The following is a 17,338-nucleotide window of genomic DNA, read 5'->3' as shown; positions in this document are numbered from 1 at the left end:
GGTCAAGGAAGTATTTTGGGAAAGTTTTCTGGCCTGTGATATACAAGAGGTCATACTGGATGATCACAACGGTCCCGTCTGGCCTTGGAATCTATGAGGGGAAAAATGATTGAACTAATGGATATGAGAAGAGAACAGGAGCCACAGTTGTTTCACTGTATAAGGCAGGGGTGGCCAAACTGTGGCTCACGGGCCACATGCATCTCTTTTACTTTACATGCCTCCTCTCATTTTCACCTACCAGACTGGGGGCAGGGAGCTTGGGACCTCTGCCTTGCAGCGGGGTGGTGGGGTAGGAGCTTCTGCCTAGTGGGGCGGGGGGTCTCGGGGCTTCAGCCCTGTGGGGTACACTTGCTGGGGCTCAGGGCTTCAGCAGGAGCAGGGATGAAGCCCTGAGCCCCGGCAGGCGCGCCCCAGCTCTTGAGCTTCTGAATATTGTTGTATGCCTCTCGGAGGGTCAGTACGTTTGGCCACCCTTGGTAAAAGGTGTGTTTGCAACAGGCACAAGATTGTCACTGGAGCTGGTCAAAACATTTCCATCAATATGATTTTCAACTAAAAAAATGGCCCTTTTCTCCCTAAAGAAAAACTTTCACTGACCATTTTTGTTTTATTTGAAATTTTCTGGTTTTCGACAAAGGCCCCAAATCCAAATGAGTTGATGGGATACCCGGTTTAAATAAATGAGTTGATTGGGATATGCTGTTTTGTTTTTGTTTGGGGGATTTTTTGTTGAAAAACTAGAAGATTCCCATAAAAATATTTGAAAGACAACCCTAAGCTTTTAAAATTTCTTTCTAATCTTTTTGCAGAAAATATGTATAATTTTCTGATCAGCTGTAATTTATTATTAATTGTTATTATTGGATGATCGAAGGGTCCCACTTCCCCTCTTATCTCCGGGCTTAGGTCACCATCCCCTGGCGAACCTAATTTAAAGCCCTCCTCTAGGTTAGCCAGCCTGCCTGAGAAGATGCTCTTCCCTCTCTTCGTTAGGTGGAATCCATCTCTTCCTAGCACTCCTTCTTCCTAGAACAACATCCCATGATTGAAGAATCCAAAGCCTTCTCTCTGACACCACCTGCGTAACCACACATTTACCTCCACAATTCGATGGTCCCTGCCTGGGCCTTTTCCTTCAACGGGGAGGATGGACAAGAACACGACTTGCACCTCAAACTCCTTTATCCTTCTTCCCAGAGCCATGTAGTCTGCAGTGACCCGTTCAAGGTCTTTCTTGGCAGTATCATTGATGCCCACGTGGAGAAGTAGGAAGGCGTAGCGGTCCGAGGGCTTGATGAGTCTCGGCAGATACTCCATCAAATCCTGAATTCTAGCTCCAGACAAGCAGCACACTTCTTGAGTTTCCCAGTCTGGACGGCAGATGGATGACGCCGTCCCCCTTAGGAGGGAGCCCTCGACCACCACCACCCGCCTCCTCCTCTTGGGAGTGATGGTTGTGGAACCGCCATCCCTAGGATAATGCATCCCATGCCTTCCGGTCGATGGGGTCTCCTTCTGATCCCTTCCCTCAGATGACTCTTCCAATAACAGAATCATAGAATCATAGAATATCAGGGTTGGAAGGGACCCCAGAAGGTCATCTAGTCCAACCCCCTGCTCAAAGCAGGACCAATTCCCAGTTAAATCATCCCAGCCAGGGCTTTGTCAAGCCTGACCTTAAAAACCTCTAAGGAAGGAGATTCTACCACCTCCCTAGGTAACGCATTCCAGTGTTTCACCACCCTCTTAGTGAAAAAGTTTTTCCTAATATCCAATCTAAACCTCCCCCACTGCAACTTGAGACCATTACTCCTCGTTCTGTCATCTGCTACCATTGAGAACAGTCTAGAGCCATCCTCTTTGGAACCCCCTTTCAGGTAGTTGAAAGCAGCTATCAAATCCCCCCTCATTCTTCTCTTCTGCAGGCTAAACAATCCCAGCTCCCTCAGCCTCTCCTCATAACTCATGTGTTCCAGTCCCCTAATCATTTTTGTTGCCCTTCGCTGGACTCTCTCCAATTTATCCACATCCTTCTTGAAGTGTGGGGCCCAAAACTGGACACAGTACTCCAGATGAGGCCTCACCAATGTCGAATAGAGGGGAACGATCACGTCCCTCGATCTGCTCGCTATGCCCCTACTTATACATCCCAAAATGCCATTGGCCTTCTTGGCAATAAGGAATAAGGAAGTGTTATTTACTCCTTCTCATAACACAAGAACACAAGAAATGAAATTAATAGGCAGCAGGTTTAAAACAAATAAAAGGAAGTATTTCTTCACACAATGCACAGTCAACCTGTGGAGTCTTTGCCAAAGGATGTTGTGAAGGCCTAGACTATAACAGGGTTCAAAAAAGAACTAGATAAATTAATGGAGGATAGGTCCATCAATGGCTATTAGCCAGGATGGGCAGGGATGATGTCCCTAGCCTCTGTTTGCCAGAGGCTGGGAATGAGTGACAGGGAATGGATCACTTGATGATTACCTGTTCTGTTCATTCGCTCTGGGGCACCTGACATTGGCCACTGTCGGAAGACAGGATACTGGGATAGATGGACCTTTGGTCTGACCCAGTGTGGCCATTGTTATGTTCTTATTTTCTCTTTCTTGGCCAGTTTCCGATCCAGGAGACAGCTCTAATTCTCATCCCAGGATCCATAATGGCCTCTTGTGGATTTTGTCAAAGGATTTTTGAAGTCCACATAGATAGGATCGAACCACTGGAGTGTGCATGGAGAGCAGGCTGTCCTTTGAAGGTTCTGGAGGCTGGCACCTGGATTCTACCTGGCTGAGGCTGGGGAGCAAGGGCATCTCAGATTAGTGCTCCAGAGCACTGAGTACTGTAATGATCATACATGTCCTGTTAGCTTGCACTCAAAATAAAACATAGTTGCATTAAAGGAACCCAGGACCATCACAGAAAGGAAAAGAGCACTCATCCTCTGCTGAGGTTTCAGATTAAGATAATTTCATATGTTGCTCAGTGACCATCTGCTGATTATTTTTCGCTTTCAGTTTGATAAATACTATTCATGGGTCTCTCGAAACAGAGCTTCCTGTAGGCAGAAATGTGGAAGTATTTGCAAGCCTGATGAAAAGAGGTTCCTTCCAAAATAGCAACGGATGGCTTGTCTAGTGAATAGAGCAGTGGCTAAACACTCAAGAAACCTGAGTTCGAGTCCCACCTCTGTCATAGATTCCCTATGTATCTGTGTGCAAGCTGCTTAAGCTACCCTGTACCTCAGTTTTCCTGTCTGTAGACTGGGGCTAACACTTCCCTACCTCACAGGGGTGTCGCGAGGGTGAAATCCGGTAACGAGGTGCTCAGACACTATGGTGATGAAGGTCATGTAAATACTTAGATAGGCAGAACAGGCTGTGTGGAACCTATTATAGGGGAGAAGGGTGATAGATTTCATAGAACTATAGGGTTAGAAGGGACTGCAGGGTCATCTAGCCCCCTGTCAAGATGCAGGAGTTGATGGTTTTCTAAAGTGAACTCACTGATGGTGAAAGGAGCTAGCCTGGCATCTCTTGATTGGGAACTCCTCTGTTTACACCCAGAACGGGTTCCATACTAGCAGCAGCCACTGAAAAACCAGGGGTGGCGGTGGTGATGGAACCCAGAATCTCCAGCTCCAAAAGCACAAGTCCCTGCTTTTTGAGCTAATGGGAAATCACCTTTGGCTTGCAGCAGTATAGGAACAATGACACATAGGTGAACAATTCTGCTGGTCCTTGCAGAGGTTAGTGGTACACTAGCCAGTTAATTACAATGTGAACACATGTTTTTCAAAGGTTTTGTTGGAAATTTCACACTCCCCTGCACTATCGGAAACCCACAGACAACAGCACAGAGCTGCTAGTGGGTAAGAACCCAAATAATATGAAAATATGGGTTTTTTTCAGTTTCTATTTAAAATATAAGGGGCCAGATCCACAGTTAGTGTCAAATCGGCATCGCTTCATTGAAGGCAACAGAGCTAAACCAGCGGAGACTACATTTATATGTCCCCTTTAGACTTTGTGTCTCAACCATGTTGTAAGCTTTCTGCTCCCCTTGTTCAGCTTTTAGAAGAAAGAACTTTATGGCCTTAGAATCTACAGCTGGAAAGTTTCCTGTTCATGGGAACAGGAAAACTGATACCACGGGCCAGATTTTCTTAGCAGAGAGGGTGCAGCTGAGCCCTTGAAAATCTGGTCAGCCGAGAACCAGAGATGCCCCATCTTTTATTAAGTCCGACACACAACATTGCCTGCTCCTGGCTAGGATGTGGAGGTCCAAAAAACCTCTTGAATTGAACGTGGCTACACCGAAAGGGTGGTCACATTTGCCCCCCTGCCAATAGTGTTGTTGTTGGATGGTCGTATTGCGCTAGTCCCTGGCCGTAGCGTAGTGCTGGGAGAAAGCTTGCTGGTGCAAAGAGCCTTCCTCCCCTTCCCTGCTTACATGCCCGGCACAGAGCCACAGATAATTGCAGTCTGGTGGGGCGTGCAGGGGCGGTGCCCTCCATGTGCCTATGGAGACACTGTCTCCCCCAAGAGGGTCAGGAGAACTTTCATTCCCTGCACTGGGCTATTGGCTATTGACTTATGAGGAGAGGCTGAGGGAACTGGGATTGTTTAGTCTGCAGAAGAGAAGAATGAGGGGGGATTTGATTGCTGCTTTCAACTACCTGAGAGGTGGTTCCAGAGAGGATGGTTCTAGACTATTCTCAGTGGTAGAAGAGGACAGGACAAGGAGTAATGGTCTCAAGTTGCAGTGGGGGAGGTTTAGGTTGGATATTAGGAAAAACTTCTTCACTAGGAGGGTGGTGAAACACTGGAATGCGTTACCTAGGGAGGTGGTAGAATCTCCTTCCTTAGAAGTTTTTCAGGTCAGGCTTGACAAAGCCCTGGCTGGGATGATTTAGTTGGGGATTGGTCCTGCTTTGAGCAGGGGGTTGGACTAGATGGCCTCCTGAGGTCCCTTCCAACCCTGATATTCTATGATTCTATGATTCTATGAGCACACGAACCCCAGAGGATGGTGCATTCTATCTCTAGCTGTGGCTTTGGGTGATACAAGGGGGCCTGGTTCAAGTCTAAGGTCCCACAATGCCTCTCACCTAATTAACAGCACACGGTTGGCCCACTGGGGGAAACGAGGCTTGTCCTAGTGAGAGTACAACTAGTGAGAGGCAAAAGTCCCAGGGCCTGATTCAGATCTCACATCAGAGTCATTCCCTTGTGTATGATGGTGCCTGATACTTTGGGATATATCCAGGACTAACTTACTAGCATTAGGAAGAAACTTCCCACCTAGGCATGTTTCTGGGGGTGTCTTTGCCAGCCAGTGTCTTCTTTTGGCTGTGTAATGTCACTGCAATGCTGCCTCAGTTTCCCCCATCCTGCCAGTAGTCACTTACCCCTGTGCTTTCTCTTGTTACTCCAGCCCTCTGGTTAAGTTGCTCCTCCTCTCTCTTGTTCTAGGGCAATAAAGAATCAGATCGATCAGGAGTCCAATGACTCTAGTGAAGGGTCGGTAATCCCAGCCCCCAGGGTGTCATGACCCCTCTTCTCCAAGAGGGTTTACTGTCCCCTTTGCTGGGGATGGGAGGAAAACCCAGGCCCACCCACTCCTCTAGGATCCAGCCCAGGGATCCTGCATTAAGGAACTGGACCAATTCCTTGCAATCACTTGCTGCTTCTCTGGGCTGCTTCCTATTTCACCTCTCTTATAGGCCTTTTCTGGACTCGTGTTTTCTGTGTCTCTCTCTCTGGAAGTTCCCTGGCATCTCCCTGCCAGACTGCTGCTGAAGAAGTCTCCTCTCAGCAGTCCATCTGGCAACCACGTTTCTCTGCACTGCAGCCTTCTTGTCCTTCAGCTACTGCTGGCCCAGCAATTAGCTGCAGGTGAGGAGACAGCTAGCCTTAGTGGCTGTGGTAGAATGCAGTCTGTGCACCCCATGAAAACATGTTATCGCATAATTATCCTTTTCGAGGTTTCACAGCTTCCAACAAAGCACCTGACATGGACCCGTGGATGAAGATAGGCCTAGAATGACCATTGATATGATCCAACATGGCAGTTGCTGTGTTTCTGTGTATAGGGATCTTTGTGCATATCTGTATCCTTGTGCATCTTGTGCCACTGGGCCAGATTCTTTTTGTTCCTGCAGATATTCCGGTGCATGCATCCGTGTGTGTGTGTGTGTTTGAGCTCTCACGCATGAGTGTGCATGCATATTTACATGCATCCACCTTCCTGCATGGAGTGGTTCAGACTGAGAAACATTGAAGACAAGTGGCAACAGAACAGTCTGCTGCCTTGTCTTGCATATATTTGTGTTCACTTTGTAGTCGGGCTCTATATGATTCTGGCTGTGGGTTTTTTGCCCCCAAGGGAGTTTATGTTATGGCTGAAAGTAATAAGATGATTTTCACTAACTCATAAATCTGCTGCCAGCTTGCTGCCTCTCCTGCTGAGAGAGGACACGGGCACTTGTTTGTCTGAGCTACTGCTCTGAACAATGTCAAGTTTCTCCCTACCAGAACAGTAGACAAACAAAGCGCATTCTGAAAGGACTTCTCTTGTTTAACACGGGCTGAATGTTTTAGCTGATTTAGGACATTGATTATGCAGGGCTTGGGGAATTTTTGTAGCTTCCTTTTTACACCCACTGTTGCTTTTTGCCTCACTGCCCTACAGCTCTCTCTCTCTCTACCCTATAAAGTCTATGAAAGCCCAGGAAACATCCTTTAGAAACAGCTTTCCAGCAGTCCTAAAAACCAGCATGTTCACATTTTGATCCACAGACTGGATATTTCACACACATCTCAGACATTGCACCATAATGATGCAGGGTCAGTGCTTTTCCAGTGCTGGACTAGTCGGCAGTTAGATCCAGGCTCCATGTATCTGTGCATCTTGGATATGGGCAAGTTAGCTGAGATAATACAAAGGTGACGCTGCTTGGCGAGAGCAGCTAGAGAACACGGTAAGGTTGAGGTCTGTCCCTATGATGGACACCTATAGGCTCTTTGGACCAGGAAGAATCTTTTTGGTTATGTGTTCGTATAGTGCCCAGGTGCTACTGCAATACATGTGCAATTAATTAATATAATAATAATTAATACTCTTTGCCAATGCAGCTTGCAGCTTAGAGGTATGGCTGTGTCCCTGGTTGCTCTTGGAGTCCCAGATGACTTGAGTGACCATCGCTCTACTTGTCCATCTTCTTGCACACACGTGCCTAGAGATCTATGGTGTTCCCAGTTACACCTATTTTTAAAAAGGTGCTTAAGCAATCCTGGAAATTAGAGCCCAGTGAGAGGAAAACTGGCTGAAACTACAATTACAAATAGAATTATAACATATCTAGCCCTCTATGATATGATGGGGAGAAACCAGCATGTCTTCTGTAATGGAAAATCATGCTTCTCTAATCACCTAGAATTCTTTAATGTGACAGTGATTTCAGTGGGAGTTAAGCCCCTAAATACTTTTGAGTATTTGGGCCAAAGTCCCTTCCAACAGGCTATTAAGGAATTAAGTAGTTCTTGGGTGAGAGGAAAAGTGCTCTCATGGACCAGCAATTGACTAAGAGACAGAAAACAAAGAAGGAACACATGGTCAATTTGCAACATGGGAACAACTGGGGTTCCCAGGCACCCACTACTATGACTGGTGTTCTGAATTCATCAATGATCTGGAACAGGGAGTGAGCAATGAGATGGCAAAATTTGCATCTGACACAAAATTATTTAGGTCAAGTCTAGAGAAGACTGGATAGTGTGATCCAGCTCCTAGGGGGGCACTTAGTCTGAGGGCTCTCCTCCCTGGACCCAGCCGTCCCCCGATTGGTTCAGAACACATTTCATTGTGAGCTCACCAGGCGATCTCTGCTACCTGGACCACAGGTGGCCCTGAGACCACAGGGCGAGCGCTGCTTTTGAAAATCTGCAGTCTGTGGCCTGGTACAGATTTACATTTGATACAGCACCTTCCATCTCAAAGTGTCTCCAAGCACTTTACAGACCACACCCAGGGATCATTTTATCTCCTATGGCAATGTTAAAAATGATCTAGAAAAAATACCTCCCATTCTTTGCCCGCCTTGTAGTCCTAAAAAATGGGTTTTCCACTACTTCCGCTGGGAGACTATTCTACAGTTAGATCAGGGAGCGTTCTGCACACAGTACCTCCCATTACGCCTTCCTACCCCGTCCCCACTTCAGACAGCTGTTGGCAGGGATTGTGTCACCCTTAGCCCTGACTTAGCCAAGAATTAACCCTTGAAAATCTTCCCTCAGGACTTTTGTTCCCTCCAGCCCCGGTGCTCACATTTCTCTCTGCAACATCCTTTGGGGAGGGAGCCCTCCTGCCTGAGCACAGGACCAGTAGCCTAGAGGCTGCAGTGATAGTAAGGCTGGGTTGCAAGCAGCTTGGGAGCTGGGGCTGGAGAGCCTAAGAGCTGGAAGGAGACACACCCTGCTTCTGGGAGTGAGCAAACTTAGCCACAGCAGGAGGACACAGGCAGATGAAACTCTGATACCCTCCTGCCCTTGGACTGCCCGAGAGCCTGGCCTGGGAACTGCTGCTGTGTGGTTCTTCGTGTTGCAACTGAAAGCGGTCACGCCAAGGGCAGCTGCACCTTTCATCGGTTGCAGCTAAAGCTAAAGAACCCTCTGTTATTTTCTGGGACTCTGTATGGGACCCTAGTAACAGGTATGCTCCAGAACCGTTGCAGGGCCCGCAGCGCCTGCCTCTCAGCACACAGCAAGTGTCCAGGGGACTGGTTTTTCACAGCACCACCTGCAGGGGGCATGGTTACGTCTTTAGTGGATGACATTTTCCACCCCAAGATGAATCTCAATTTGTTATTTCTTGCCTCGTGTTATTTCTCACTCCTGAGTGGTGTTGCAGTCCTCCCAAATTTGCTACTGAGCGTGTCATGTGTCCACCAAGATACACTCACTCCCCTCTTCCACATTGGTAATGGGGATGTTAAATGAGACCTGACCTGACACTGATCCTACTCCAACCCAGGGTTCCTGGATGAGCCGGTATTAATTAATATTGTGAGTGGCACTTGCTGGCTACTCCACACACTACCATTCATTATTTGATGAAGAAGGATGACCTGCAGCTGAGGCACTGGTCAGGGACTCAGGAGATCTGGGTTTCATTCCCTTCTCTCCCACTGATTTTCTACGTGAGCTTGGACAAGTCCCTTCAGTTCTGTGCGTTTATGTCAGACTGGGGTTAACAGGACTTCCCAACCTTGCGGGGGCGTTGTGGGGATAGAATAATAGCATCACAGAAGATTAGGGTTGGAAGAGACCTCAGGGGGTCATCTAGTCCAACCCCCTGCTCAAAGCAGGACCAACCCCAACTAAATCATCCTAGCCAGGGCTTTGTCAAGCCAGGCCTTAAAAACCTCTAAGGATGGAGATTCCACCACCTCCCTAGGTAACCCATTCCAGTGCTTCACCATCCTCCTAGTGAAATAGATTTTCCTAATATCCAATCTAGACCTCCCCCACTGAAATTTGAGACCATTTGACAGAGTAGCAAGCTTCTTTGTCAGGGTAACAAGTCTTGTGGATAGCGGGGAAGCGGTAGATGTGGTATATCTCAACTTTAGTAAGGCTTTTGATACAGTCTTGAATGACCGTCTCATTAACAAACTAGGGAAATACAACCTAGATGGAACTACTATAAGGTGGGTGCATAACTGGTTGGAAAATCATTCCCAGAGAGTAGTTATCAGTGGTTCACAGTCATGCTGGAAGAGAATAACGAGTGGGGTCTCGCAGGGATCGGTTCTGGGTCTGGTTCTGTTCAATATCTTCATCAGTGATTTAGATAATGGCAGAGAGAATATACTTATAAAATTTGCGGATGATACCAAGCTGGAAGGGGTTGTAAGTACTTTGGAGGATAGGATTAAAATTCAAAATGAGCTTGACAAACTGGAGAAATGGTCTGAAATAAATAGGATGAAATTCAATAAGGACAAATTAGGAATTTGGAAGGAAGGAACTTAGGAAGGAACAATCAGTTGCATACATACACAATGGGAAATGACTGCCAAGAAAGAGTACTGTGGAAAGGGATCTGAGGGTCATAGTGGAGCACAAGCTAAATATGAGTCAACAATGTAACACTGTTGGAAAAAAAGCAAACATCATTCTGGGATGTATTAGCAGGAGTATTGTAAGCAAGACACAAGAACTAATTCTTCCTCTCTACTCCATGCTGATTAGGCCTCAACTGGAGTATTGTGTCCAGTTCTGGGTGCCACATTTCAGGAAAGATATGAACAAACTGGAGAAAGTCCAGAGAAGAGCAAGAAAAATGATGAAAGGTCGAGAAAACATGACCTATGAGGGAAGATTGAAAAAATTGGGTTTGTTTAGTCTGGAGAAGAGAAGACTGAGAAGGGACATGATAACAGTTTTCAAGTACATAAAAGGTTGTTACAAGGAGGAGGGAGAAAAATTGTCCTTCTTAACCTCTGAGGATAGGACAAGAAGCAATGGCCTTTAAATTGCAGCAAGGGCGGTTTAGGTTGAACATTAGGAAAAACTTCCTAACTGTCAGAGTGGTGAAGCACTGGAATAAATTGCCTAGGGAGGTTGTGGAATCTCCATCATTGGGGATTTTTAAGAGCAGGTTGGACAAACACCTGTCTGGGATGATCTAGATAATATTTAGTCCTGCCTTGAGTGCAGGGGACTGGACTAGATGACCTCTCGAGGTCCCTACCAGTTCTATGATTCTGTGATTGCTCCTTGTTCTGTCATCTGCCACCACTGAGACCAGCCGAGCTCCATCCTCTTTGGAACCCCCTTTCAGGTAGTTGAAGGCTGCTATCAAATCCCCCCTCACTCTTCTCTTCTGCAGACTAAAGAACCCCAGTTCCCTCAGCCTCTCCTCATAAGTCATCTGCCCCAGCCCCCTAATCATTTTCATTGCCCTCTGCTGGACTCTCTCCAATTTGTCCACATCCCTTCTGTAGTAGGGGGACCAAAACTGGACACAGTACTCCAGATGTGGCCTCACCAGTGCTGAATAGAGGGGAATAATCACTTCCCTCAATAAGTCTGGAGCACTGCTGATACTGCGGTATAGGTGGTCATCTCAGTACCTATATCCACAGATTGCTCTTTGCTTGCTCTGATTTCCAACCCAGGGTTCCTAGATGAGCCAGTAATAATTAATATTGTGAGTTGCATTCTGTGAGGGGCGAATGCTTTACCATAAACCAGATCTGTTAAATCTACAGTCTTCCCTTCAGCCACTCATTTTGTATTAAAAAAATTAATTTTGCAGCTGCAAATGCGGGTCTGATTAAAGATGCTCGATTGACTGAAGTGCTCAGCGTGGCCACCAACAATCACAGCATGAATAGTCACTGAGAAAACCTTCCCCATCTCTGCTGTCCACCAGCATGCTTCACTTTTGAGGTGGAGCGGGCCGGTCAGCTCCTCGAAGTTTCTCCGATTGCCAGCAGGGCAGCCTACCATTGGATAATATGGAAGCATGACCATCACACGCTGAGTTTACACCCATTAAATCACTTCATACCCACCAGTCTTGAGAAGACAGTAACTTTTGGTCACCCCAGACCTGCACTAGATATGAACTGATGACAATGGGGAAGCCTACATAACCCAGTGCTGGAATCTGACCCACTCAAGCCTCCTTTATAATAAAAGCCTGTGAACGCTGCCATGTTGCTGGCCGTGAAGCCATGACAGGGGACTGTTGTTGGACTTGGGAGTATTATGACACGAGATGGGATGGAGGATCACAGTTCTGGAGATCTGTTGGAAACATTTCTCCACAGAGATATTTTTGGCCTGGTTCCCGCTGACATTTGCACTGTATAAATGAACACATGGCCTTTTATCCCCACTGCTACATAAACCTGGCAGTCCCACTCCCCACAGGTAGGATTTCCCCTCCTACTGAGGACTTTTGGCCTGGATGGGTTGGGGAAGGAAAGCGACTGAAATGGGGCTGAAGAGGAATCATGTACGTTCACGCCATTCAAGCTGGCCCGTTAACTCTTTGCTAGGGGGCTGAGGACAGGGTTGTAGGTTCTTTCCATTACCGAACTATGGGTGATAAATGATAGTGAAATGAGATGCAGAGAAATGTGTCATGCTGTTATGTGCTTGACAAAGGGCCACTGACCCTCAGTCAACAGTCTGCCTCCATCCGTAGTGACCAGGGACCCGATATCCATCGAAAAGGACCATTCGAGTCAAGCGTCTACGATGATCTGTTGCTGTTGGCCAGAAAATGTCCATGGATGTAGACACCAGTCAAACTAGGACCTTGAATCCAAACTCCTTGGGATATCAGGATGGAGGGATTGAAAGGATTCAATTCCCCTAGCATCTGTGTGATTTTGGTTATGTCACAGAGACTTATACACTCTCTTTTTGTTTGGACAAGAGCAAACTTTCACTAGGACAGGTATTTTTGTGAGACCTGAGGCTCAGGGCAGTGAAATTCTCACTGATCTGACAAGATTCCCACCCTTTTGGGGGTGAAATCTTGGAAGAATATCTTGTGTACCTGACTCCCAGCCCTTATTTGTTCTTTGATCCTGGAGTCAAGCCCTCGCCTGAATCTGGCGCTGCCTCTTTGAGCTAAATAAAACAAGCAGGTGTGATTCGAGCAGGTCTCTACCACACTAAATCCACCTCAGAGAGCTTTTATCACCACGTGGGTTGGAGGGGAAGGCAAAAGACAACAAACAAACCCTCTTTCCCCTTCCAGAATAAATGCCTTTCATCTTTGGTGCCACTACGAACCATTTGGCCCCGCCACAAGCAATATGCTTGAAGGAGTCAAAAATAAAACGATTCCACTGCAGTAAATGAATAAACATCGTAAAATGACAGAGGTAACGTCCTGCTGTGAAAAATATATCGCCCCTAAGTCGGGGAACGAGCTGCTCCTTGAGTGAGATGAGATTCTTGAGCTGTATTTTCCTCTGCCCTGTGAATGCTTCAGAGGAAAATGCTGGGGCAAGAAGTCAGAATCAGCATTTAACTGGAAATCTGAGAAGCACAGTTAGACCCAGGGGAATGAAACCACTAGGAATTAAAAAAGAAAACCCTGCAACACGTGCGTTTCTGTGGGTGCTGGCTGTGAGGTGTCCCAGTGCCAGCCATTGTGTCTAATTTGTGATGCACTAGTGGTTGGAACAGCACAAAACTCATCAGTCTCTGTTCACAGGGATAATTGGGATAATTGTCTTTGATTCCACTGAACGTTGGAGATTCTCCACCTCCCCTGAGCCTGCAGTTGCTTTCCAGTGAGCCTCAACTCTTCAAGACCTCCGATAGGTTCCTATCTTCCTGGACACCAGCCAATTCTCTCAGTCCCCTACCCCTCTGCCTGCTCCATCATCCCCTTTGAGCATCTTGGTGTCTTCCCCTCCCCTTCAGTGCTAGTGAAAAGTGTTGCATTGCCAGGTCTGGTCCTACATTTATGCTCAGAATAGATACAATATAAGCAGTGGTAGTGCAGACTTCTCCCATCAGTCTGCTTCCACCTTCGGCCTAAGGGGTCCACTTCTAGGTGGAAGAGGGGAGTTTACTCCTTCATAGAATCATAGAATATCTGGGTTGGAAGGGACCTCAGGAGGTCATCTAGTCCAACCCCCTGCTCAAAGCAGGACCAATCCCCAATTAAATCATCCCAGCCAGGGCTTTGTCAAGCCTGACCTTAAAAACCTCTAAGGAAGGAGATTCCACCACCTCCCTAGGCAACGCATTCCAGTGTTTCACCACCCTCCTAGTGAAAAAGTTTTTCCTAATATCCAATCTAAACCTCCCCCACTGCAACTTGAGACCATTACTCCTTGTCCTGTCCTCTTCTACCACTGAGAATAGTCTAGAACCATCCTCTCTGGAACCACCTCTCAGGTAGTTGAAAGCAGCTATCAAATCCCCCCTCATTCTTCTCTTCCGCAGACTAAACAATCCCAGTTCCCTCAGCCTCTCCTCATAACTCATGTGTTCCAGACCCCTAATCATTTTTGTTGCCCTTCGCTGGACTCTCTCCAATTTATCCACATCCTTCTTGTAGTGTGGGGCCCAAAACTGGACACAGTACTCCAGATGAGGCCTCACCAATGTCGAATAGAGGGGGACGATCAAGTCCCTCGATCTGCTCGCTATGCCCCTACTTATACATCCCAAAATGCCATTGGCCTTCTTGGCAACAAGGGCACACTGCTGACTCATATCCAGCTTCTCGTCCACTGTCACCCCTAGGTCCTTTTCTGCAGAACTGCCGCCGAGCCATTCGGTCCCTAGTCTGTAGCTGTGCATTGGGTTCTTCCGTCCTAAGTGCAGTACCCTGCACTTATCCTTATTGAACCTCATCAGATTTCTTTTGGCCCAATCCTCCAATTTGTCTAGGTCCCTCTGTATCCTATCCCTGCCCTCCTGCGTATCTACCACTCCTCCCAGTTTAGTATCATCCGCAAATTTGCTGAGAGTGCAATCCACACCATCCTCCAGATCATTTATGAAGATATTGAACAAAACCGGCCCCAGGACTGACCCCTGGGGCACTCCACTTGACACCGGCTGCCAACTAGCCATGGAGCCATTGATCACTACCCGTTGAGCCTGACAATCTAGCCAACTTTCTACTCACCTTATAGTGCATTCATCCAGCCCATACTTCTTTAACTTGCTGACAAGAATACTGTGGGAGACCGTGTCAAAAGCTTTGCTAAAGTCAAGAAACAATACATCCACTGCTTTCCCTTCATCCACAGAACCAGTAATCTCATCATAGAAGGAGATTAGATTAGTCAGGCATGACCTTCCCTTGGTGAATCCATGCTGACTGTTCCTGATCACTTTCCTCTCATGTAAGTGCTTCAGGATTGATTCTTTGAGGACCTGCTCCATGATTTTTCCGGGAACTGAGGTGAGGCTGACTGGCCTGTAGTTCCCAGGATCCTCCTTCTTCCCTTTTTTAAAGATTGGCACTACATTAGCCTTTTTCCAGTCATCCGGGACTTCCCCCGTTCGCCACGAGTTTTCAAAGATAATGGCCAATGGCTCTGCAATCACAGCCGCCAATTCCTTTAGCACTCTCGGATGCAACTCGTCCGGCCCCATGGACTTGTGCACGTCCAGCTTTTCTAAATAGTCCCTAACCACCTCTATCTCCACAGAGGGCTGGCCATCTCTTCCCCATTTTGTGATGCCCAGCGCAGCAGTCTGGGAGCTGACCTTGTTAGTGAAGACAGAGGCAAAAAAAACATTGAGTACATTAGCTTTTTCCACATCCTCTGTCACTAGGTTGCCTCCCTCATTCATTAAGGGGCCCACACTTTCCTTGGCTTTCTTCTTGTTGCCAACATACCTGAAGAAACCCTTCTTGTTACTCTTAACATCTCTCGCTAGCTGCAGCTCCAGGTGCGATTTGGCCCTCCTGATTTCATTCCTACATGTCCGAGCAATATTTTTATACTCTTCCCTGGTCATATGTCCAACCTTCCACTTCTTGTAAGCTTCTTTTTTATGTTTAAGATCCGCTAGGATTTCACCGTTAAGCCAAGCTGGTCGCCTGCCATATTTACTATTCTTTCGACACATCGGGATGGTTTGTCCCTGTAACCTCAACAGGTATTCCTTGAAATTCCTTCAGTCCTGAGCTAGCTAACAAAGGTACTAGTTAGCGCTAATAAGAGGGCAGGCACCTGAAACTGGACTGAGACCGCCAACTTGTTTCCTATAGGCCACCACCAAATGGTAACAGCTGACACTCACTACCTGCCTGGGCTGGATTTGAACCAGTGACCTAGAGATGGAAGAGGTTTTGGGCCAGTATCACTGCTGGCACTCATGGACACAGCTCCATTGACCTCAGTGGAACTGTGTCTATTTACATTAGCAGTCAATTTGGACTCCAGTATTCTGATTTTTGAACCCAATATGATCAATGGTGCAACCATCCATATGTTCCAGAGCAGGCCGGAGAGAGCTCCAAACATGCGAATAAAGTCCACTGTAATTTGCATAAATGAGAGGGAGATTTGGAGTTAAATACTACCCATGACTGCTTCCTACTGTGTTAGCCCTGGTATTACTGGGAAGTAGGAAGTCACTGCATAACAGTTTAGGACAGGAAGTGAAGAAAAATATTGTGGGAAGGAAGGATGGTGGAGGCATTAGCCAAACACTTGGGCGAATTGGCTTCAAGTCCCTGCTCTTCCACAGATTTTCTGCATGACCTTAGGCAGCTCACTTAATCTCTCTGTGCCTCAGTTCCCCTTCTGTACAATGGGGATAACAGCCCTGCCCTAGCTCACAAGGGTGTAGTGAGGCTAAATGCCTTAAAGACCGTGAGGTGCTCAGTTAGTGTAGTGATGGGGGCCTGGGACAGGGTGTTGGGCAAAGGATTGCTGATTCAGCCCTCGGTCACGCCAGCTCCCATTGAGGGGGGCAGATTCGAGCTGGATGGAGATAACCTGGCCCTAATTGGGGAGGCAGTGACAGCTGCTGCCTAAGTAGTCTGGGGCTGTATAAAAACTCAGGGGAAGGAAACCTAGGGGAGAGCAGAAAGAAAGGGAAACTGCAGGGAGTGGAAGCAGGGAGATAGCTCTTCCGTCCCTCCCTCCCTCCTGCCTGCAGACGGTGAAGGGCCAACTGTACAAGGTGAAACGGTGGTGGGAACAAGCCTGTGAATAAACTGCACTGGTGGATACTAACCCCAGGGTCTCAGAGTGACTTTGTGGACTTGGCAGAGGCAGGAGCAAAGGGGGCCCTGTCGCACTCTGCTACAGGGCCATGTACGCAGCTAAGATAGGTGTATCCAATAGAAAACGTCGTGAGAATTAGTAGGCTGAATGCAATCACCTGAGTTGGAATTTGGCTAGGACACAAGGATATCCTGGCCCACAAAGTGCCATGAGCTATCGAGACAAAGCACTTCAACATGTGCTTAACTTTAAGCATGTGAGAGCCTCACTGAAGTCAGTGGCACTAGTCATGTACTTGAAGTCCTTGCTGAAACATGGGCTTAATGTCCATGGGCAGCAGAACCTTTTAGATCCTGTCTAAAATGCAGGTCTTCTAGCAGCACAGAACCCCCTGTGCGAAGGTCAAGGCTCAGCACTTATCCAGAGAGAAGAACATCAAATATTGAATGACCAACACCACCTCCCCCAGCACTCTGTGTTACCCATCCAAGCACTGACCAGGCCCAACCCTGCTTAGCTTTGGTTTGGGACTTTGATAAGATCACAACCCAGGAAAATAGAGCCAGAGGCACCCTTCTTCCACACCATGAGGCAGTAAAACTC

The sequence above is a fragment of the Caretta caretta genome, chromosome 2, assembly GCF_965140235.1.
Source record: "Caretta caretta isolate rCarCar2 chromosome 2, rCarCar1.hap1, whole genome shotgun sequence".
Taxonomy (NCBI): Eukaryota; Metazoa; Chordata; order Testudines; family Cheloniidae; genus Caretta; species Caretta caretta.
This window is presented reverse-complemented; position numbering follows the sequence as displayed.